General features: G+C 36.3%; 1 long non-coding RNA gene across 2 annotated transcripts in view; it reads right to left on the bottom strand.

The window, feature by feature from the left end:
• Window positions 1-24,815, bottom strand: part of LOC135217751 (uncharacterized) — a 332,198-nt gene that overhangs the window by 155,126 nt on the left and 152,257 nt on the right. For both annotated transcript variants that reach the window (XR_010315184.1, XR_010315185.1), the window contains exon 3: window positions 56-128. This is a non-coding gene — a long non-coding RNA (uncharacterized LOC135217751). The remainder of the gene's footprint in view (window positions 1-55; window positions 129-24,815) is intronic.

The following is a 24,815-nucleotide window of genomic DNA, read 5'->3' as shown; positions in this document are numbered from 1 at the left end:
CTCCGTGATTAATAACACAGAAAGCAATTAAAATGTTAAAATTACGTAACCTCACCTTCAATACATAATTTCTAGCGAGCGTCTCCACGAGTTATCCTTTTTGACACGTGTGGATTTATGCACGAGTTCTGAAAATGAAACAAAGCGCAAACATAAGAGAAAAGTGTGAGCATTTGCTATAAATATACACTAAAACCAAGGAATTAAAATAAAAAAATAGACTTCAATGAACTCACTACAATGATCTCACCCTTCATCCTAAAAGCAATGTTCCAAGAAAGAATATATAAAAAATACAGAAGTATATCACCACAGAAGCAATGAGAGCAAAACTGGTATTCATGGGTAAATATATATTATGTTATAGCAGTTATATTTATCTGTTTTTTTCCGCAACTAACATAATAACAGCAGACACTGCTAGGTTAAACGTTTAGGTAGTACTCCTGTCAGAGAAGACTGAATTAAGATAGGTTTTCCTTTTTGGGGAAAGTTAAGAAAAGTTAGAATAGGTTTTCCTTTTGGGGAAGTCAAGAAGTGTTAGAATTGGTTTTCCCTTTGGGGAAAGTTAAGAAAAGTTAGAATAGGGTTTTCCTATTTGGGGAAGTTAAGAGAAGTTAGAAGGGTTTTCCATTTGAGGAAGTCAAGAAAAGTTAGAATGGGTTTTTCTTTTGGAAGAGACTAAAATATTAAGGTGAGTTTTCCTTTTTAGGGAGAGAGGTTAAAAGAGTCGAGAACCCTCTTTGGCGAACTCATCTCCCTTTAGAGGAGGGTAAATGAACGAAAATGGGCTCTCCTTTTGCAGAAGACTACAATCGTTATGATTAGTTTTCCTTTTAACGTGTGGTAAAAAGGAGATTAAAAGAGTTAATATTGGGTTTCCATTTGGAGGAGGTAAAAAGGGTTAAAATGGGCTTTCAATTTGAAGAAGAATAACATTTAGGATGTGTTTCCCTTTAGGAGGATACTAGAGATTGGTTTCATTGAAAAAGACAAGACGAATTTTCATTTTGAAGTAGATTAAAACGTCTGCTGAGTAAAGTAACTGTTACTGCAAAAGGGATACCTAATAAAATAAACCAATGTTCACTTATATCTCAGACATTTTGTAATGACACCTGAAAGAATGCATCCACAATAGACTGGAAAATCTCGTGAGTTCTTCTTCCATTATTGAGATATCTTCTCAGTAATATCCTGTTCTGTGAAAGTCATGAAAGGTGGCAAAAACCTAACACAACGATCTCGTATGTCAGATATTTCTCAAGAAACCTTAATTTGTCTCATAAATTGTCATATTATTTACCACCAGGTGGTCCATCTACTTTCACTATTAGTCTTGTGCTACAAATACTGCTTTCTGGGACTATCAGTGTAGTTCATAAAATGAAAAAAAAAAAAAAGTCAGCAGGTGCAAGAAGACGAGATCATTTGAGAACCCTTCGTAATGCTTAATAAGACGACTTACTCGTGCAGTTGAACCACGTGACTATATCTTAATACTTTACTTGAATCCACTTGAGAGGAACAGCTGTAATAATAATAATAATAATAATAATAATAATAATAATAATAATAATAATAATAATAATAATAATTCATTGAGAATCATGGATACTTCAGAGAGGAGTTTAATTTATAGTAAAGTTTCGGTATTTTTCTAATAATTATTCTTTGTTTAGAGAAAAGGTAATGATAGAAAAATAAAGCAAAATTATCATAAATTACAATCAGCTGATGTAACCATAATATTTAATGAATCACGTATAGGCGAGGGTCTTCCTTCTTAATTAAAATGATAATGGCGATGATGGTGACTATTATTATTATTATTATTATTATTATTATTATTATTATTATTATTATTATTATTATTATTATGATCAGAGACGAAATCACGGAAGCTCATCATTAACACTTAACGTTAAATGTTATTTCAAGCAAATCTTTCGGCCCACCTCGGTAAGGTGAGTGATAATTATTTTTGTTAAGGTAACAAGATCCACCGAAAGTTTCTTGTTAATTTCACCAGACTGGGCCGAAACTTTTCCTGGCACTTGTGAATGTTGACGGTAGGGAACCTCCTAACTGAGGCTATGATTGTCAGAGGGCCATGTTCTTTGGGTTTGATTTTTACATCTTACCTTCACTCCTTACTCAACATCTCTGTATCTTTTTATCTGTTCGTTTATTTAGCTTTGATGACTCTTTAATTCTATTTCATTATATATCTATATATATACACACATACACACATATATATATAATATTTTATAATTTTTTATATATATATATATACTGAATATTATATATATATTATAAATTATATAAATATATATAATATATATATATATATATATATATATAGATATATATATATTAATATATATATAAATATATATAATTATATATTATATATATATTATATATATATATTATTAATATATATAATAAAATCTGTTTATGTGCATATACCGAACCTCGTATTATAGTAAGTAGCATTCTCATCTACCATGAAAAGTAAACCAATGTTATGGTCGGATGGTAAACTCCATTAAAAACCTAGTTGAGTTGAATATCGAATTTAGACCATAGGCCAAGCGCTGGGACCTTTGAGGTCATTCAGCGTTGAATTGGAAATTGACAGTAAAAGGTCTGAAAGGTGTATAACAAGAAAACACATCGCGGCTGCACTATGAATCAAGTGTTAGGAGAGGGTGGAAAGTAAGATGAAGAAAGAAGATATGAAAGGAGGTACAGTAAAAGGAACGTAAGGGGTTGCAGCTAGGGGCCGAAGGCACGCTGCAAAGAACCTTGAGTAATGCCTAAAGTGCACAGCATGTGGTCCACTGACAGCGCTAAAAACTTAGTTAGCATCAAATCATGTACCTGGTAGTCAGACGACTGAAATGGTCGCAACCAGGACTGAACGAACTTTTGGAAACTGAAAGGCTAAACACACACACACACACACACACACACACATATATATATATAAACACACACGGACACATACATATATATACATTATACATGTATATATAAATACATAAATATGTATGCCAATAACCTTCATTCATTATTCATAAATTCACAATTGAATATTTTGGTTTAAACTTGAGAGAGAGATGATAGGAGAGAGAGAGAGGAGAAGACGAGAGAGAGAGTAGAGAGAGAGAGAGAGAGAGAGAGAGAGTCTCAAATCACAGACGCATAATCCTTTCATTTCATTAATATGTTTTTACAGAAACAATTCACCACAAAAAAAAAAAAAAAAAAAAAAAAATATATATATATATATATATATATATATATATATATATAATATATATATATATATATATATATATATATATATATATATATATAAAACCCGCAACCCAAATCATCGAAAGGATGATAAACCGCAAATATAGGGTAAACAAAACGATCTTGTAATGAGTAGAGAAAGAATAGGGAGTAAAAAAAATGACCAACTAATGATATCAAACGGATTTATCAAGGTGTTTACAGCGGCGCGTAGTCGCGTGATTTACGGGCGGTTGTGCGCGTCTGGCGTTGCATATCAATATGCACGAAAATGTTGCACGCTAGACACGTCACCTGGACGACTTCATTTTCTCTGCTCTCTGCGAACATAATTTATATACTGTGCTCCTCGTGTTCTTATGAAAGGATTGTGACAATCACCAACTCTTTTTTTTTTTCCTCTCCTCCTCTTCTTCACTTGTAATTAATTCTCTTCTTCTGACACTCACACAGACATGCAGATACACACACAAACACACGCACTAATATATATATATATGCGTATGTAATATATGTATTGTATGGTATGTATATATAGATATAGATATATATATAATATATATATATATATATATATATATATATATATATATATATATATTTCTAGTGGAAATCTTATGGTTTTTGGTTCTTTTGACTCCCTCTTTTACTGTCCGTCTGTCTGTCTGTCTCTCTATCCTTCTCTTTGATGGGACATATTATAACACACTCTCTCTCTCTCTCTCTCTCTCTCTCTCTCTCTCTCTCTCTCTCTCCGTGTCACTTTGAAGGGCCTAACGCTCACGAAGTGAGTGATACCTCGCGTCCAAATTAAATTACCAAGCCCGATCGTTTCCCTTCCGTGTAAGTGATCTTTATCAATTCATCAAATTATCCGAGACATGACTCGTAATGCAATACCGAGCAATTCCGCCGATATTAAAAGAAACCGATATGGGATATCACTCGTAAAAACTTCAGTATTCACTAGCGGGGCCAGATTAACGCTCAACACACCTGCCGCGGCAGGTATCACCCCGGACACCGAGAGAGGTAATAGGATTCGGACAGTCCACCTTTTTTTTTTTTTAAGTACATAACGACCTTACTTTTAAAAGCTCTATTTGCATATGGAAATGATAATAATAACAGGTATTGCTCCTCCGAACGAACCGTTTAATCACGACAATTAAAACCGACGTCGGAGGGCAAAAATCATGGTCCGGCTCGGTAAATATACGCTAGGGTTTTCGACAAGAGATGGATTGGACAGAGTAGCTTTCATTATCAATTCACCAGAGCCGACAATAAGCTGCTAATCTGCTAATATACGTGTATCATCCAAAAGAAAGACGATGCATATCTCCTAGAGGAGTCGCACTAGCTATTTACCGGCGGTAGTTTATCGCAAAATAATGGCTAAAACTTTAATCGCTGTCTGAATGAACTTACATCCAGTTACGCGAACAGCAACCAAATATTAATGATTCCCGTAGGATACAACTTAACAAGAAGAGCAATGTCAAAAGCGATTTATAATAACTCCATTTTTTTTCCGGAGTTAAATGCAACAGGAAGTATTTAGAATCTGGAACACTAATGGTAACAAATTAGTCTCTTTACAACAACAAAATCTTTTGTCACAATTCCTTTGCAGCAAACAGCTATTCCTGATAACATTTTGCAAAATAAATGCGTGCAATAAACACCGCAACGAGATGAAACTATGCACCTTTATATTGATATTCCATGCATGGTGTTTATGCAGACCGAGAGCAAGCGGCTGGCAGGCTGACAGGCAGGAAACAGTTGTGTATATGGTAATGTTTCCCATTACCAATTTCGTCGAGGGCCGAAGTCGGCTAGAATAAAATTGCCGTTTTCTTTTAATTTAAAAATGATTCAGGAAAGAACGTCTGCAATTAAACACCAAAGAAATAAAAACTCTTTTAATCCTTCATCCTTCTGTATTCTGTATCCTTTTCTCTTTTTATCATATCATGGACAAATGGATTCGACGCAAATCAGAGTATTATATCGTTAATCAAGGGCAATAGGACTAATTAAAAAATCAAGGTTCAAAAGCACAATCTAAATCATGTCAAGTGCAGAGAGAGGTACGATTCTCTCTCTCTCTCTCTCTCTCTCATTTTAAATTATTTTAGGTAAGTTTTTTAATCATTCGCAGCAGGCCGCCTTTAATGGTCATGTTTCAATTTTTGTGCTCCTTCTAGTGAAGAAAATTTGCTTTGTAAGTCACCCTCGAAACTGGGTGTAGCTACAGCTTCTGATTTTGTTTTGTTTATTTACGTACAAACAAAATGTATTGGTAGTGAATGAATACGTTCCGATGAAAGTAGGTGAAGAAATTGCCTGGGTGGTACCTTCCTGTTTATTGATACTTCGTGGCAATCAATGAAGGTTTGATCATGTGGCCATCAAAATGATTATCATCACTTACTGCCCTAAATGAAAATGTAAGCTGCGAAACATTCTGAGAAAATTGCAGATCACTGAGAACTTACGTAGGTAGCTGTCCTAATATCATGCCTTGCTGACTGTGAAGTGACGTTGGCGAAGGTGCATTCTTTGTGAAATTATCTCGTTTCTAAAGCGAAGATCCTTGGGACGGGTAACCTGATACCTTTAATTAGTCTAGGAAACTAGGAAATAGAAGCAGGGAGAAAATTCCAAAGGACGAATGACTCAAAAAAGAGTGAATTGTAAAAGTGGCTTCGTGAGAGGGGTTACTATTTTTGGTAACTCTTCTTTTACTTGGAAGTATTCTAAAAGTAAGTAAATAAACTCCAATCCCCAAGGAGGCGAAAAGCTCGACCCAAGACTGACCATAGGTTAAGGGAGTTAAGAGAACTCTAAGAGTGAAAGAGATCTCCAATGTTTAGACTTTAAGAGGCAGGATGAAAGAAACTGCCGCTGTACCAAATCAACAAAAAGAATAAAAATAAACAGCTACTGAACTACGTTAAACTCCGCAAAAAAAAAAAAAAAGGCGCCTCGAGTTATCTTTAGTGTACATTCAAAGCCACCGAAAATAGATCTATCTTTCGGTTGTCTCGGTATTATGCTGTATGAGCCGGGGCCCATGAAACTATCGGTATTATGCTGTATGAGCCGGGGCCCATGAAACTATCGGTATTATGCTGTATGAGCCGCGGCCCATGAAACTAACCAAAGTCCGGTGGTAGCCTGTCATATCGCTGCCAGACGTACGATTATGATAACTATAGCCTAAAAAAACAAAACACAAAAACTACAGAGGCTACAGGGCTGCAATTTGGTATGTTTGATAACTGGTGGGTGGATGATCAACATACCAATTTGCAGCCCTCTAGCCTCAGTAAGTTTTAAGATCTGCTGCCGGACAGACAAAGCCATTTCGACGGTTTTATTTTACAAAAACCTAAAAAACCCATCTTTTACCTTATGTTTATATTAATCAAGAAAGTCACAACGACGGTTTTGATCTATATTTACGATTAGTTTCAAGTGAGGCTTCATGAGGATTTTAGTGACAAATTTAATATACAATGCAAAATAGTACAACTGATTTTTACTATATAGAGAGAGAGAGAGAGAGAGAGAGAGAGAGAGAGAGAGAGAGAGCGAGCAGTAACAAAATCGCCAATAGTTCAAATCTCTGTTAAAAGTCACCTTTAGCCTTTTACGGCAAGCAAAGGAATTTATGATGATTTATTTGAAGTACCTCTCAAATGGGTTACATACTTTACGCTTGAAAAAAGAACAAAGATTAAATATAGTATACACGAGGAAATAATCTCGCTAAAAATGGCTCATCTGTCAACAAAATGTGAGTGGTGTACGTACAAGTCAGATGAAATCTAGCGGGACTTGAAAAACAAGTTTAGAATAATGATAACAAATAATGAAGGACCAAAAGTCAGTCAGGGACGGTACGCCTTCAATTGCATGGCTAAGGAGACTGGCTAGTTTTTGCAGAACTGCATCATCAGATCTATGTCAAGGACCACACGACCGTCTAGCAAATCATATACCGTAAAAAACCACCCACCTACAACACCCATACAAGCCGACAGCTAATTAAGACAGCAACGGTTGACAGGTAAGCGATAGCTTTCACTGGCCACGTCGTCCAGAGGAGCCAACAAGATTTGGGCAGGATAATAGGTGGTGGATATCCCTCTCCCTCCCTCATCTCCTAATCTCCTCCTCCTGTTTCCTCGTTGTTCTTTTCGTTCTCTTCTCTCCTAATTAAAGCAATGGACGAATAAAGCCGTTTATTCAGTGTGACAAATCGCGATGAAAGGAAACATTATTCACAGTAAAATTGAAAAATTCATAGACAGCAGAATGACACGTTCAAGCTACTGAAAAGTGAAAAGTGAAGACGTTAATGAAATTAGGAAACAAACATCCGAAGTAATTAAGAGATATTTCGGACACAATACCGGATACTAATATTTAAAAAAAAAAAAAAAAAAAAAAAACTCCGAATACAATAGCATTTCTATACAATATTTAATGACAGCAATTAGGACAGGTGACGAGAATATTTAATCTCTCTGCGCGCGTGCGTTCGTAAGTGTACGCCCTTTGCTGTTCGCAGCAGCTGTTGGATCTACTAGAAGACAAATCACCATGTGGAAATTACTCTAATTTCAATATTAATTGTGTTTAAGGTCTCTCTCTCTCTCTCTCTTCTCTCTCTCTCTCCTCTCTCTCTCTCTCGTCTCTTCTCTCCTCTTCTCTATTCCTCTCTCTCTCTCTCTTATTTAGTGAAAACTGTTCTATTTTTAATATTGTGTTCAAGTGTTCTCTTTCTCTCTTATATTGTGAAAATTGTTCTATTTTCAATATTGTGTTCAAGTATTCTCTCTCTCTCTCTCTCTCTCTCTCTCTCTCTCTCTCTCTCTTGTTTAGCGAAAACTGTTCGATTTTTGATACTGTGTTCAAGTACGATCTCTCTTATTTTGAGAACTACTCTATTTTCAATATGAATTGTGCTTAAGTATTCTCTCTCTCTCTCTCTCTCTCTCTCCCTCCTCTTCTTCTCCTCCTCCTCCTCCTCCTCCTTCTTCTTCTTTTTCTTCTTCTTCCTTCTTCTTCGACGCTTCAAGGAATATATCATGTAGACGAGGAACCTAGACGGCGAAGAGGCCAGCGCGGCTCGTTGTTCCTGGGCGCTTGAATATCTAATCCACCACATAGCTGATGGCAGAGGGTGTTGACTGGTGTGGGGGCGGGGGTGCCGGACTGGAGGAGGAGATTAAGGGGTTAAGGTTGAAGGGACGGTGATAGGGGTTGTATACAACCTCCTTGGTTGTATAAATGACGTATAGGTGGGAGGAGGTTGTATGTATGGGGTTAGTGGACAGGAGGGGTGTGGGTAGGGCTGATGGATGACAAAAGATGTGGACATTGGTTGGGGGTTGAGTAAATAGGAGAATAAGTGGGGTGGAAGGGGGTTTGAATGTCAGGGTTGGTGGAGGAGGTTGTGAATCTTCAGGGAATTTAGTACAGGTTATAAATTTCCAAGTAAAGTGGAAGAGGTTGTGAATCTTCAGGGAATGTAGTATGGGTTGTGAATCTCCAGGTAAGGGTTGTGAGTCATCAGGGAAGGTGGAAGTTGGGTATATGGATGAGGTAGGTGGATGAAGGGACAAAGGAAGGAGCCTGAGTATATTTGGTGGATGAAGAAGCATAGGCAGAGAGCACGGAGAAGGGCCGGTGGATGCAAGAAGGAAGAGGATCCTGGATAGGGTTGGTGGGTATGGAAAGAAGGGGGAGGGGAAGGAAAGGAGGGGGTAGGGGTAGGGGGGGGCGGTTGTTCAAGGAAAGGCTAAGCACTCGGGTGGGCGGGCGGCGCCCCTGGGTGGAGGCTGCCCCTTGGAAGCCGTCATCCGCCACCCATTGTGTCGCCCTCCTACCGCTGTCACAAACGACCTTAATTTGCATAGAACACAATGCAACGGCGGCTCCAGGACTGTTGATAAACGTATTTGGTGCTTCGGAGTTTTGTCGCGGAAGGAGATAAAGTTCATGAAATAGTTTATAATGGCGGGTTAAAGACGGGCCGGTAACAACGAGAAGAAGGCGATTGGATTTTAGGTATGGTCCCAGTGTCTCCTGCATGAGGGATGAGGGGGGGGGGGGGGGGGGGGGAAGTTGGGGCCGTGCCGTGAGAGAGAGAGAGAGAGAGAGAGTGTACAAATACAATCATTAATGAGGTTTCAGCTATATATCTATCAAACTTATATCGTATCGTATATCTATAGCAAATTATATCGTATACACACACACACACACACACACACACACACACATATATATTATATATATATATATATATATATATATATATATATATATATATATATATCTATACCGAGAGAGAGAGAGAGAGAGAGAGAGAGAGAGAGAGAGAGAGAGAGCTTCATCGTCATTCACTGGAAAGATCTGAAGGGAAAAGGCCAGGCCAGGGGTAGGCAGGGAGAGGGAGGGGTGGGAGATTTTGAACTGAGGACAGAAGAAACAATAACAACAGGGGTCAAATTTCACTTGAATTTCCTTTCGCCAAAGACATCATGTCCCATTTCACCTGCTGTTCTACACGTCTCTTTACCGATAGCTGTGAGTGATCCCTTCTATAGGATGGTCCATTCTAAGAGGGTTATTGTTCAGTTTGTCTGTCCACTGGGGCAATTTCACTTGTAAAAAAAAACGAAAAATGCAAATGTCCAAATTCTGACATGAAAGTCACAAAAACATTCTTTATAAATATCCTAACAAGAACAGGTCTTTAAAAGCATATTGCCCTTTAGGTATGCTTTAAAAAAAAATCCTCTTAGAAGCATTCTTTGTTTAATAACTTACCAAACAAGCAATCTTCAAAGATACGCCCAAACAATGTAAAATTGACTCGAGACGTGACCAACTCGCGAGTGCAACTGCTGGTTTGCATTGAGTCCTGAGGTCTATACCATGCCCCCTACTCTTTGACATGTTAACACGCTCACTTCAGGACAAGGAGTCATGTTGGCATGAGGCCTGCTCACTCTGAACCAACCAAACCCACTCTACACATCAATCTCAACAAGTTATTGTATCAAACAACCATCGCAGACTTGAGCTCAATCAATCCTATGTAAACTTTGTCTTGATGCGACTGAACTCTGATGAGCCACCGTAAAGCAAAACAGAATTTAAAGCATACTTTGTAAAACATGGCGATAATTCTTTGTGTGGTTCCCTGTACCTTTTCTTACTTCCTAATGAGCGCCATTCTCTTTGGAAGCTTGAATTTCAAGCCAATGGTTCCTTCGGTGGGCTTGTCCCTTATGAACAGGGTTTATCTTCTGAATAATAATAATAATAATAATAATAATAATAATTAATAATAATAATAATAATAATAATAATGATAATAAATTTTTAAGCAATAAACAAGAAACAATCCAATCACATCCTTGTTGGACCAAAATCAAATCCACCATCGTTGAGTCTAATATATCTGTCCCTTCCTTGCCAGCTAATGATTGAAAACGGTGTACCAACTACAAGGATAAGGACAACCTATTTACAAACCGTATTCAATAAAAAAAATTGCCGTTTTCTATCTTCTACTGTCTTCCATCTAGCAAAATTAAACCGTAACAGTCAACAAACAAACGAAAAATTTAATAAATAGTATATAACTGCTATCATGAAAGAATATCCAAACCTAGCAAATCTCAATAAAAACTAAATTTTGCTAACAAGATAAAAACTCGTTGGAAAACACTCTCCTTTCTATTAGAAGTGCAAATATGCACTGAGACGTGAATGTGATAAAAATAAACAAGACTCGTAAATCAAAACTACTCATAAACGCAAAAACATACCGAATGCAAACAACAAACAAACAAACAGGCCAACCGCAAAAAGACGCACACGCATTCACTTGTACGGGAAATGCACATGGCTTTGGAGAGTACTCGGGCAAACAAACGCACACACACACGCACAAAAAACATGAGTTTCTAGTAGCTCTCCAGATATTGAAATAATCAGGGCTTGATTTGAGATGTGGAGCGCCACAATTGCAACGATGGCCCTCCAGAGCCAGCGACAATAAAGTCAATAAACCTGTGTTCAAAACAAGGGTTTCATTGTTTCCCCAATTGTGTTTCTTGGATTGTTTCGAACGGGAACAATACGTCCGAGTTACGCTGGAGGACGCTCTCCTCGGCCGTAACACCCACACACAAAGGAAGGGGAGAAAAAATGAAGAACTAAAAATGGTGAGGGGAGGGAGGAGGGAGGAGTGGGAGGAGGGGGAGTAGATGAAGGGAAGGAATATGACGAGGGTTAATATACTCATGGAAGGAAATGGGGTCACTTCTTCCCCCGCACGAGAAGGAAAAGTGTTATAAGAAAGATAGAGAAAGAGAGAGCGAGAGAGAGAGAGAGAGAGAGAGAGAGAGAGAGAGAGAGAGAGAGAGAGAATCACTACCCAAAAGATGTTCTGGATAAGGAGACACATTCATTGCTGACATAAGTGGAATATTTACAAAAAGCACGTGGTATTTACGATTTAGATTGGTATCGCAAATATGCCGTTCGGTCATATTACATAAGCTTGATATTAACGGATATTTTCCATTAATACTATGAGTGCTTGCCTGTTCGCTGAGTTAGAGTAAGGTATTCGTTCTGCAGAGCATCACCACCTCATTGCCAACTATAAAATATATTTTATTTTCTCTCCTGTAAAACTGCAAAGAGCTTTTTGGGAGAGCTATGAGTGTTGATGCTTCAGGTTAAAGAGGAGCTGTGATACTTCTTGGAAGAATTGTGCTCTCGATCCTTAAATGTTTTCACACTGCCCGAGTTTTAATTTATCCAGACATTTTCCCCCAGCTACTTTAACATTATACATCTGTTATTAATACCTGCACCTGCTTAAAATAATAATAGTAAATTTGACTTCAGCCCAAGGCAAAATACACGGAACGCTTCTCTTGCATCTGTACTTAATAGGAATATGAAAATAAATATTTTCCATCATGATTAACTCTAAGTTCCTTACAATTGGCTAATTCGTAAAAACGTCAGTGTTAGGAAAGTTTACACAGACATTATTGAAAAAAAAACGAACAAGAACAACTACAAATGACATTTAAAACTTTTTTAAAATCAGAAATAGCCTTCTGTCCCATTAAAAGTAATTAATTCGAAAAGCTGACGACTGACGGAAGGATTTCAGAAATGCTATTGCTATTGCGAATTAACCGAATCAGAATCATCATCAACTATTTAATTATATTCCGATACTTGCCTGCAATGCGAAATTCATTTGTAAAGACGACAATCAACTGAAGTCTTTCGAGAGAGAAGATTGAGATCAACGTAAACAAGTGGAATAGATATCTTACAATATCCGTTCATCATCAACACCCTAAACATCCCTGTACACAAAATTCAACTAACAAAACGTCCCTATATACAACATAGAACTCCCTACACGCACCTAACTACGTAATTCAACTCACAAAACATCCCAACATATAATATTCAACTCCATACACGTACCTATATATAAAATTCAACTCAAAACGTCCCTACATACAAAATTCAACTCACTACACGTCTCTATATACAAAATTCAGCTCACAAAACGTCCCTACAAATAAAATTCAACTCACAAAACGTCCCTACATACAAAATTTATCTCACAAAACTTCCCTATATACAAAATTAAACTTCCTACACGTCCCAATATACAAAATACAACTCACAAAACGTCCATATATATAACAATTCAATTCACAAAACTTCCCTACATACAAAATTCAACTCACAAAACTTCCCTATATAAAAAAATTCAATTCCCAAAACGTCCCTACATACAAAATTCAATTCACAAAACGTTCCAACAAACAAAATTTATCTCACAAAACGTCCCTATATAAAAAATTTACCTCACCAAACGTCCCTATATACAAAACGTAACTTCCTATACTTCCCCAAAAAACAAAATTCAACTTACAAAATGTCCCTCCAAACAAAATTTATCTCACAAAACGTCCCGATATACAAAATTTAACTCCCTGTACGTCCCTGCATACAAAATGTATCTCACAAAATGTCACTACATACAAAATTCAACTCACAAAACGTCCCTACAAACAAAATCTATCTTACAAAACGTCCCTATATACAAAATATAACTCACAAAATGTCCCTACAAATAAATTTCAACTCAAAACATCCCTACATACAAAATTCAACTCCCTATACGTCTCTACACATAAAATTTATCTCACAAAACGTCCCAACATACAAAATTAAACTCAAAAAACGTCCCTACATACAATGTCTATCTCACAAAACGTCCCTACATACAAAATTTATCTCACGAAACGTCCCAATATACAGAATTCAACCAACAAAACGTCCCTATATACAAACTTTACCTTCCTATACATCCCTACATACAAAATTCAACTCAAAAAACATCCCTATATACAAGATTCATCTCACAAAACGTTCTTATATTCAAAATTCAACTCACAAAATGTCCCTACATATAAAATTCATCTCACAAAACGTTCCTTGATATAACAAAATTCAGCCTCACCAAAACGTCCCTACAATATGAAAATCACAACTCACAACCAAAAACGCCCCTACAAATACAAAATTCAACCCTTCACAAATACTTTACCCTACATAAAAACAAAATTCAATTCATAAAACGTCCCTAGATACAAAATTCTACTCTCAAAATTCAACTCCCTACACGTCCCTATATACAAAATTCAACTCCCTACACGTCCCTGTATACAAAATTCAACTCCCTAGATATCCTTATATTCAAAAGTCAATTCCCTAAACATCCCTATAAACAAAACTCAACTCCCTAAACATCCCTATAAATAAAATTCACGCGCAGAGACGTTCAAAATACTGACGGAGAGAAACAGTTTACCCTTTGGCTCCCCACGTGTTTAGCAATATTGACGTCCTTAGCTCATTAGCAATCAGCAGGTCGTAAATGATCCCGCACTCATTACCGGGGAGCGATATAATTAGCCTTTAGGGGTAATTAATTCTAACGTGACCATAAATCCTACCGTCACAAGTGACCCCGATAATTATCATCGGGTGACGCCAAATGATGAAGACGGTGACGATGATTGAAACGGCCTGTGACCTCTGCGAAGTAAATTCGACCGGGAATGTATCTCGGATCATTGTTGGGGGGAAATAATGACGCTTGAAATGACGAGAGCCATCAAGACTTGAGACAGTCTCTATCCAATAGGTGGGTGACAACACCTGTTATTTATCAATTAAAAAAATTTACCTGTCATTCACACTAAAATTTAAGTATGTTCGTCCTTCATTTGGTTCGAATAGTATATGACGATCTTTTGACAGCAGTTCATACATTTTGTAAAGCATAAAATTTTCAGTGACATGAAAATGGAAATTAAATAAAATATTTCCCCAAATTGCAAACGAAGATCTTACATTTTACCAAAAAACTAGAAGATATTTCGGACTTTACAATTGCATTAATGTACTAGCTATTCAAATGAGAATTCAATATCATTAAACGTCAAATAAACCTCAGATGCTACTGGGAGTTGTTTCATTTAAGAGCACTTGGAAGTATTTTGCATTTAGTAACTGAATACTGAATGCTGAGAGGCTGACGTTATTCAATCAATGAACTGATAAGGTCTTACTCGTATCATTCAATGGAGATACCTCTCTCTCTCTCTCTCTCTCTCTCTCTCTCTCTCTCTCTCTCTCTCTCTCTCTCTCTCTCATAGCAGAATGAACTTAACTGATTGTGAGTTCTATGGTACTTTTAATGTTAAAAACAAAGTTATGAAACAATTCTATGAGCTTTTACGTAGGCAATTTTCATAATTGAATTTCATCAGCTAAAAATTCAAGATGGCTCTCTCTCAAAAAAAAAAATTATATTACCAGTGCATTGTTATTGCAACGAACTGAATTTCTAAAATATAGTTCAACTCGAATCCTAAGTTTTTGTGTCAAAATATCCCCTAATTGTTTCCTTCAAGAAAACACATTCAAGGCAATTTCGATCTGGGAAAAATATACCTAGGACATGAATATGAGACATCTTATCTAGATACACTCTCAATTAAATTAGTTGTGAAAGGTTTCGATACCAATAAATCTTGATGATGCCCATTACACAGGTCTCTGTCAAATTTCGTGGCCTTCGTTAAAATAAAATTAGTTTTGGTCATTATCTGGATGGGTAACCATCACTGAACGACAGATGCTAATTTCCTTGACCATCTGTGGGGTACATACATTTGAGAAGACGTCAAATGTGTCTCTCGTACCCCAAAATGGTAATAATAAAAAAAATTTCAAGTCAAGAGAAATTTGAATATTCAAGGGGTCAAATGAAAAATTTTAAGAGCTTTGACGTAGCCCTAACGTCCTCTCTCTCTCTCTCTCTCTCTCTCTCTCTCTCTCTCTCTCTCTCTCTCTCGAAGAGATACAGACCGCCATGGCTTCCCAGCTCATTCTCGGCCACCAGAAAAAAAAATATCGTTGGCATTCCCTTTCCAAGTGATGATATACTCATCTCAAAAAATCGGCCACCAGAAAAAAAATATCGTTGGCATTCCCTTTCCAAGTGATGATATACTCATCTCAAAAAATCGGCCACCAGAAAAAAAAAATCCATCTTAAAAAAAGACGAAGAAATTATCTGAGGAACATTGAGGAAGACGGAGAATTCCTCATTTTATAAGTTAATTAAGCCAACTGCCAACGCCTTTCCCTTTCACAGTATTCTAGGGAATAAGATGTTTGGCATTACATCGAGGCGAGGGAATGGCGATGACATACAATCAATAAATTCTCTATAGCAATAAATAAAGAAGTAGACCACTGGTACCGTGAAAACTGACATTAATATGAAAGGTGGAACTGATAAGAGGCCAGTGGTGACGAGAGGCTCCATGGCTCCGGGCTTGCCGACAGTAAGTCTATACGAGAAGTTGATTACTTACTGTTACAAACGTAAAAATAAAAATGCGGATACAGCAAGGAAAGACGACAAACTCAGTAGGGTTGGAGTACATTAAAGCACGATGTGAGAGCAGCCTCAATGTCCATAGGAAAAACTTTGCTATCTTTCCATCACGATACAGTGGGAGGACAGTCTTCTCACCTATGAGAATTAGACTCAACACAGAGACTGATATATCCTACATAAATCTGAGGGAGCTGTTCAGACAATTATACTCTGTTTTTTTCCATCTGTCCACCCGCCTGTGGTGTTTGCGCATGGTACACTGCAGCCCGGGCTTTAAATAGTTACGCTATGTGTAAGTTTTAGGTAAATAAAAGGATATCTGGGTGTGCATTTGCAACTGAAAAGTGTTTAAATAATTTACTGTATGCGCAAATGTACCCCAGATATCCTTTTATTTACCTAAAACTTCACATAACGTAACTATATAAAGCCCGGGACGCAGTGTTACCATGCGCGAACACCACCCATGGTAACACTGCGTCTCGGGCTTTAAAAAGTTACGCTATGTGTAAGTTTTAGGTAAATAAAAGGATATCTGGGTGTACATCTGCGAATTGTCCGACATTTGATACATTTGATCATTCTGGGCTAAAATATTATGAACTTCTACGAACAAAATACCAACAGAACTAAAGAAAGCAGTTTCATATTTTGAAATACTGTTTGGGAAGTAGCAGGAATATTAAGCATAGATCCAGGAAGGTACTAATCCTGGAAACGCGGACACGATACGAGTTTTGTTTTCTAACCCTTCCTGGAACTTGTTGGGCCACACTAATGGCATCACGCAAGATTGAGTAAAATCTCAGCCGCTTGCTTACTATTTTTTTTATTGAAGCATACAAAGCAAAGTAAGAGTAGCAAATCTACTTCATTTAAAACATCAGTCATTGCAATAACAATTAAATAAATTACTCAACATTTTAATACAAATAGGAGAATTATGAAGCAAAATTGTAACATTTTTGTTTTAGGCGTGTTAGAAATACCCCGACAAACACTGTTTTGCCCAAAATAATTTTCGTATGCTTTTAGTTTTATAGACAAAATATTTCCTCCAAAACATAAAACAATTTTAAAACATCTTTGTTCCACGGGAAAATTTAATCAAATTTTAGGCAACTGATTACACAGGTAAAAGTAGTGTGACGTAAACACGATCTTGTTTACGTCATGGGCCTCTTAAACACCAATTCTAAGAGAGAGAGAGAGAGAGAGAGAGAGAGAGAGAGAGAGAGAGAGAGAGAGAGAGAATCATAATTATTGATTTTTACAAACGAAATGCTAACGTATTTCCTAAACAAACTGGGAGGACGCAACCACAGTTGTCACATAAGAAACGAGGAATGGAGTTGGCGTAAATAGCAGGTTACGACCAACCCCTTCGTGAGTTAGAGGTACATGAACTATGAATATTGGGCCAATTACCATAATAATGACGAAAATTAGGGAGAAAATAAGAAAAAGGTATGAAATGAGGGGCACATTTTCCTAACAAAAATGAACATAAGCCAGCAAATCATGAGAAACACATGCAGGAAAAGCCAATTAGATTTTGGACAATTATACAAATGAAAGCTTATAAATTCTGTAGCCATATATGCGCTTTGGACGAAGACGAAAACTAACATCCTGTTCTGTTTTCGAATGACCCACAGAGTGCCATGCCCTAATTGAGAGGAAGGGAAGGACATAACCTTATGTAAAACGACCTTAATAAAGGGTCAGCAATCTGCATAAAGAATGCCTCACAGAAGGCGTAAATAATTCAGGATTCATCTGCAGCATTATATATACATATATATATATATATATATATATATATATATATATATATATATTATATATATACATATATATATTATATATATATATATATATATATATATATATATATATATATTACACATATTTATATATATTATTTTTCCATTATAAGCGTACTTTTATAACACATATATCTTCTCTTTGACTGTATAAAATATATAAAAGAGTTTTGCAACATTTTCAGATTCTTTATTTATAAAGCTTAGTTATAGGATGTCCAAAATGTATGTTCAGATTTTGCATAACATAATTTAAAAAGTTAATATAACGTAGAATGTGGAAAGAGAGAGAGAGAGATTAATTTTGTCTGTTCCAAGATAGAATTGTTTCCGTAACCTGTCAATACGTTTGATTAGGGGAGCTCGAGATCTCCGTTTTACTTTCATAATCTGTCATGACATTTGATAAGGGACTTCTGTTTCGATCGAGTATGTGTCTTTGTTGAGCATACAACGTACATGACTAGTTTCAGACACGTACTTCTTTGTCGATAACCACATGAAGATTTCACGATTTTTCTGTAAAGTTACGTCATATTAGAAGCTTCTAGAAAGATTGCACCATCTTTTGCATGCCCAAAACATTTTGTGCGAAATCCACTGTCCAGCTTTTGTGCGAAAAGAAAGAGATTCATTACAGACTTTGAATTCCTGGCATTTAGATCTCCCCTCTCTCTCTCTCCCTCGTCATACTTGACATTACATTAACATAACTTACTGAATGATCACTCCTAACTTTTCGATTTCGGATTTCTTAGATTTATTAAGTATTATTTAGTGTTTTTTGTAGAATCTGAACAAACATTGTACAAGTGTGTAATGGCACCTTTCCATTTGAGAAATATTGTGAATTGGAGAAATTTTTTGAACGAGCTGCAGCAGAAAGAAAATTGGTACCAAGGTATTGTGTGTTAATAAAAGTTTATTAGTTGCAACTAATAGTTACAGTGGTTTCATGAAACAAATTTAAATTCTTACACATTGCAAATTTTGTTTTGTGTTTGTTTCATTTGAAGTGATTTTTTGTGCATTTATCCATTTTCTTATTTAAAGTGACTTTTTGTGCATTTATCCATTTTCTTATTGAAGTGATTTATTGTGCATTTATCCATTTTCTTATTGAAGTTGTGCTTTTATTTTATGTTCTGTGTGATTAATGCTTTTTTATAATTTTGGTATTTTGCACCTTTTTCTGTGTTTTCATTTGTATTCACAATTTGATTAACTTGATTGTTTTCATTGATTAATCATTGCAAATTTAATTGAATTTAACACTTAGTCTGATTTTCTGCAATACTGATAAGTTGTTTAAGGGATCACTGTTGCCTTTAGAGTGTTCACTCGTTTAGTACCTGTGATGAGGGTTCAGGTGTCTGGCTGTTGTGAGGTACTCATTTAATGATTGGTAAGTGTAGTAACGAGATACTTGGCACTTCGTCACAATATATATATATATTATATATTTATATATATATATATATATAGATATATATATATAAAGGTATAAGCCACGAAGGAAAAATAAACAACGGAGTTTCTGCGTTGTTTATTTTTCCTTAGTGGCTTATACCTTAATTTATGGATTTATCACGTTCCAAACTTTCGTGATTCAGTTATACATACACATATAAAGGTTAGATACTACATTTGAATGACAGCAATCATTCAATGATTACAGACAGGACGAATTCTATGCGTCCACATGGGAAGAGTAACAAAAGATCCTATAAAGAACGACTCACTGACCTGTATACTGGCGACACTAATACAAGTCACCGTTTCAAATATTAGCCGAGAAGGGGGAGCAGCACCAGGAGCCATCGAACTCGAAAGACTTACAGCAGCATTTTAACCAAAAACCAGCTCGTTTTATCAAGACTCACAGCAACAATTTAACTGAACACCAACTCATTATCACACGACTCGCAACAGCAATTTAACCGAAAACCAACTCTCTGTAACACGACTTACAGCAACAATTTAACCAAAAGCAACTATAGCTGGTTCACTTAAGGTAGATTCTTGGATAAACCGAATGCTTACGAGAAGTTTGATCGGAGGCCGCTGATTGGCTGGTGCCGGGAGGTAACCAACTATAGTTACAACATGATTCACAGCAGCACTTGAATCGAAAACCAAACTCGTTTTATCAAAAATCAATCATTATAAGACGACTCACAGCAGCAATTTAAAAGAAAACCAAGTCGTTAGAACAAGACTCGAAGCAGCAATTTAACATGACTCACAGGAGTTCTTTAACAGAAAACTAACTCGTTGTAACACGAATTACCCCAATAATTTAACCGAACACTAACTCGTTGCCATTTGCTGCAAGAATATGACTGTAAAACCACTAATACAACACGACTTACTGCAAGAATGTAAATAAAAAATCAACTTGCTATATATAACACGACCTACTGCAAAAGTTTACAGAAAAAATAAACCCGTTTTAGACGGCTTACCCCTACTATTTAGCTGAAGACCAACTCGTCATAGCCCAACTTACCGCACGCAATAATCTAACCGAAAACCACCTCATTACAACACGACTTATCACAACAATCTAACCAAAATTCCAATTCTCAATAGCACGATTTAAAACAACTTACCACAACAGGGTAGCAGAAAAATCAACTCTTAAATATTTGTCACGAATCAACCCACCAATTTAGCCAAAAAAAAAAAAACCGTTTCGTCTTACCACATTCACTGCCTCAATCAGTTAATATTAAACAAAGTTGGCGTCAGACAACCCGCTGTCAAGAAGCGTAAAACATCGCCCACGCTGTTTGTTTCTTTCTGTATCAAAGGAAAGCCTGAAATCGCTTTGCAAAACCCATCTTGGACCAATAAACGTCACGGCTACACGCCAATCATTCATTACCCGCAAGTTAAGTACCAGTAATTACTGACAAAGTTATTTACATGTAAATCACACGCAACGGGTATCTGAATATCTGACACTTGATGGAGAGAGAGAGAGAGAGAGAGAGAGAGAGAGAGAGAGAGAGAGAGAGAGAGAGAGATTTCATGATGAATGCCAGATGAATAGTTCAACCACACTGGATGAAAATTACACCTCGTCGAGGTCCCCCACATTTATAATAGCGACCTAATTGTATACAGCACGGTGGAAAGTTGGTCGCTTGTCTCATTTCGTCGCTCTTCTCTCCATCTCTCAAGCGACCAGTTGCGACCAGTTACATTCGACTGTCCACCAGGTTCATTAATTGCTGTTAGGATTGACAGAAGCATAAGAGGTTTTTAGCAGAGCATATCCAGACCACCGTAGCCTCAATTTGGGGACATTAAACTCGAAGATGAGTAGTGGTGGGGGTTGGGGGAGGGGGTTTAACCCGATAAGAGAAGGAGAGGGGATGGAGGTGGGATGGGTGTGGGTGTCTAATCGTCACTTATATGGGACACCATGGGGAGACATGAAAATAGATGCTTGGAGAGAGAGAGAGAGAGAGAGAGAGAGTTTTACGGAATCACGAGTGGTGGGGAGTCAGTTAAACGGAGGCTAAGGGCAGGTGAGCTGGAAGCACCTGGGAATTGAACCAACCGTGAAAATTTCAACGGGAGGACATACCCTGGTTGGCTACTGCGTGAAAGGAAAGAGGTAACAAGTGTAAGCAAATAAATGAAACTGTATAACCTCATAAATATTAAAGTCAGCAAAATGAGAGAGTTGGAGAGAGGATTCTGTAATCTTACCAGCATTACAATTATTTTTTTTCTAATCTGAAATTTACTTACCTGTATATAAACGGAATAAATCACAGAAAACAATTATAAGTTCTTCATCGTGCTTATTGTCACCTCGTCTACGTCTGTCTTCTAAGGTATGAAATTAAGCACTATGAAGCTCAGGTGTCAATCTATCAGTCAAGAGAGAGAGAGAGAGAGAGAGAGAGAGAGAGAGAGAGAGAGAGAGAGAGAGAGAGAGAGAGAGAGAGTCTCTAATGGGATTAGCTATTTGAAATCAATTGATTAAATGCAGAAGACACTCGAACTTATGAATACAAGGGGAAACATTACCTGGAAAACACCTGGAAGTATCAATTTAACTTCCATCAAAGCTTTTACAAACTCAACAAACAGGATACGATGTAACACCAGCGGAATAGAAGTGTGCCTAATAACAAGTGTCTGTAAGTACTTCATGTCTCAATTAGGTACTAATGCGTCACTATGCAAAGTGTCACATCGTTAAGATTTTATTCATTTTCATTTTCTTGCTTAAAGTAACCTGAGGCATTATTTTGATGGGCGACAAAACCTTACTGTTTTTCGAATGATAAGTGAAATTTAAAAAAAAGTATATCTTAGTTTTACCAGACCACTGAGCTGATTAACAGCTCTCCTAGGTCTGGGCCAAAGGATTAGATATTTTTACGTGGCTAAAAACCAATTAGTCACCTAGCAACGGGACCTACAGCTTATTGTGGGATCCGAACCACATTATATCGAGAGAGGAATTTCTATCACCAGAAATAAATTCCTGTGATTCCGCGTTGGCCGAGCCGAGAATCGAACTTCGGACCATCACTTCGGATTGATAGCTGAGCGCGAAAACCACTAGTCCAACGAGGAACTGGTGAAATTTACAAATCAGATTGGAGTACTACAGATGAAAGTTTGTGACTATATATATATATATATATATATATAATATATATATATATATATAAATGTTGTGTGTGTATATATATATATATATATATATATATATATATAAATGTGTGTGATTTATATATATATATATATATATATATATATATATATATATATATATATATATATATATATATATATATATATATATTATATATATATATTTATATATAGGCTTCAGAGATAAGAGAAAAAGCCCAAATATATTGATATCACCTTGAATTTAGCACCAATCATGTAAGATGCATAATTAAGTTCTTGCTCTTGCTATCGTAAGCATTTTCTGTTACAGACAGAAACCAACCTTAATCATAAAGATAAAAAAAGGACATTTATAGACTTTAAGAAAGCTACTGCTGTCGTTTGCTATTGGTGATTTAGATCGTATACACCAGTTTTACTTGGAGATTTTAAAACTATAGAAAATAATACCATTCTAGGGCTTGATATAAAAATGCAATTTCACATTGATTAAATGATTGATCCGTTTCAGCAAACTGGCTTCGTTATTGCCGCCGATTTCCTCGCTTAAGCTCCATAACATAAAGTATATGGCAAAATAATGAACGATTTACATTCCCTATAACATTCGTAAGCACGCGCACGCGAACTTGAGTTATTAACAAACCTCTTCTCTAATTGCGTATAACAAACTAGGCTAAACGAAAGCCATGAATTTTAAAAGAACAGAAAAAAGCTCTAATCTGCAAAGCAAAATAGTTAGGTACACGCGCACACTCGCTTCCATTTCCAGCTTGTAGGAAAATCAGTTTACTCCCTCGTGGTCATTCGACTTTTCCTGACCAAAAAGCAATAGAAATATGTGAGGATTTGCGAAGAATGTTAAGTTTAGGCTCTTACGAGGACACACAAATGTTACGCATCAAGTTCTCTTGCCATTATGAAGGTTTTTCAAAATGCAAGCTCATTCAAAACAAGCAACCTCTTTCTTTCCACATATTTGGTCATCAAACAATTTTCATTGTTTAACAGATTTTAACAAATTTCTTCGTTTAAATAATAATAAAGAGACACCCTCTTGCCCTTCGATAATGTCAATATCAAGGTTTTTCAAAATGCAAGCACATTCAAAACAAGTAGCCAATCTCTTGTTTGGCTTGAATCATCACCAATATAATTCTGACTTCGTATTTCTCCGTTTAAACAACAATAGGGAGCTTTTCTCCTGCATTTCAACAATGACACTTCTTCCTTCAACTGGAAAATCATCTTTAAATTTCCTCCAGCTCCAGCAAACATAAACAATTTTATATTCACTCTAACAATATTACACATAAATTCTGTCTTTAATTTAAAGCATTCATAAACACATTCCATTTAAACAATCAAAAGATAAAATTTCTTCCTCTAATAAAAAATCAGAATAATTTTTTTATCGTAAACATCAGAAAAATTTCTTCCTCCACTCAAAACATCACATTTAATTTTATCCTCATAAATTCCTCTGCTAAAAAAAATAAAATAATTTTGGCTCCTTGTGAATTCCTCCACTAAAAATCCTAATAATTTTTTTTCCTTGTTACCACTCTTTCTTCCGCCACTAAAAAATACTAATCAGTTGCTTCTCCTTGTAAACAATCTTCCTTCCTCTGCTACAAAATCCTAATAATTTTTTTCTCCTTGTAAACAATTCCCTCCCTCCGCAACAAAATACTAAATCAGTTGTTTCTCCTTATAAACAATCTTCCTCCCTCCGCAACAAAATACTAATAATTTTTTCTCCTTGTAAACAATCTTCCTTCCTCCACTTAAAAAATCATAACAATTTAATTTGCTAAACAAACACAAACCTCCTGACAACTTCTTCAGCTGAAATTCATGACGCAAACCTACACATTACGTAACCTGTAATTCAGCTGTAAATCATCTTCTAATTAAGATCGTCGTTACTGGGGGTTTGCTTAAACAAATAAGATGTTCAGGTATAC

This window comes from Macrobrachium nipponense, chromosome 7, assembly GCF_015104395.2.
Source record: "Macrobrachium nipponense isolate FS-2020 chromosome 7, ASM1510439v2, whole genome shotgun sequence".
In the NCBI taxonomy this organism is placed as follows: Eukaryota; Metazoa; Arthropoda; class Malacostraca; order Decapoda; family Palaemonidae; genus Macrobrachium; species Macrobrachium nipponense.
This window is presented reverse-complemented; position numbering and strand designations above follow the sequence as displayed.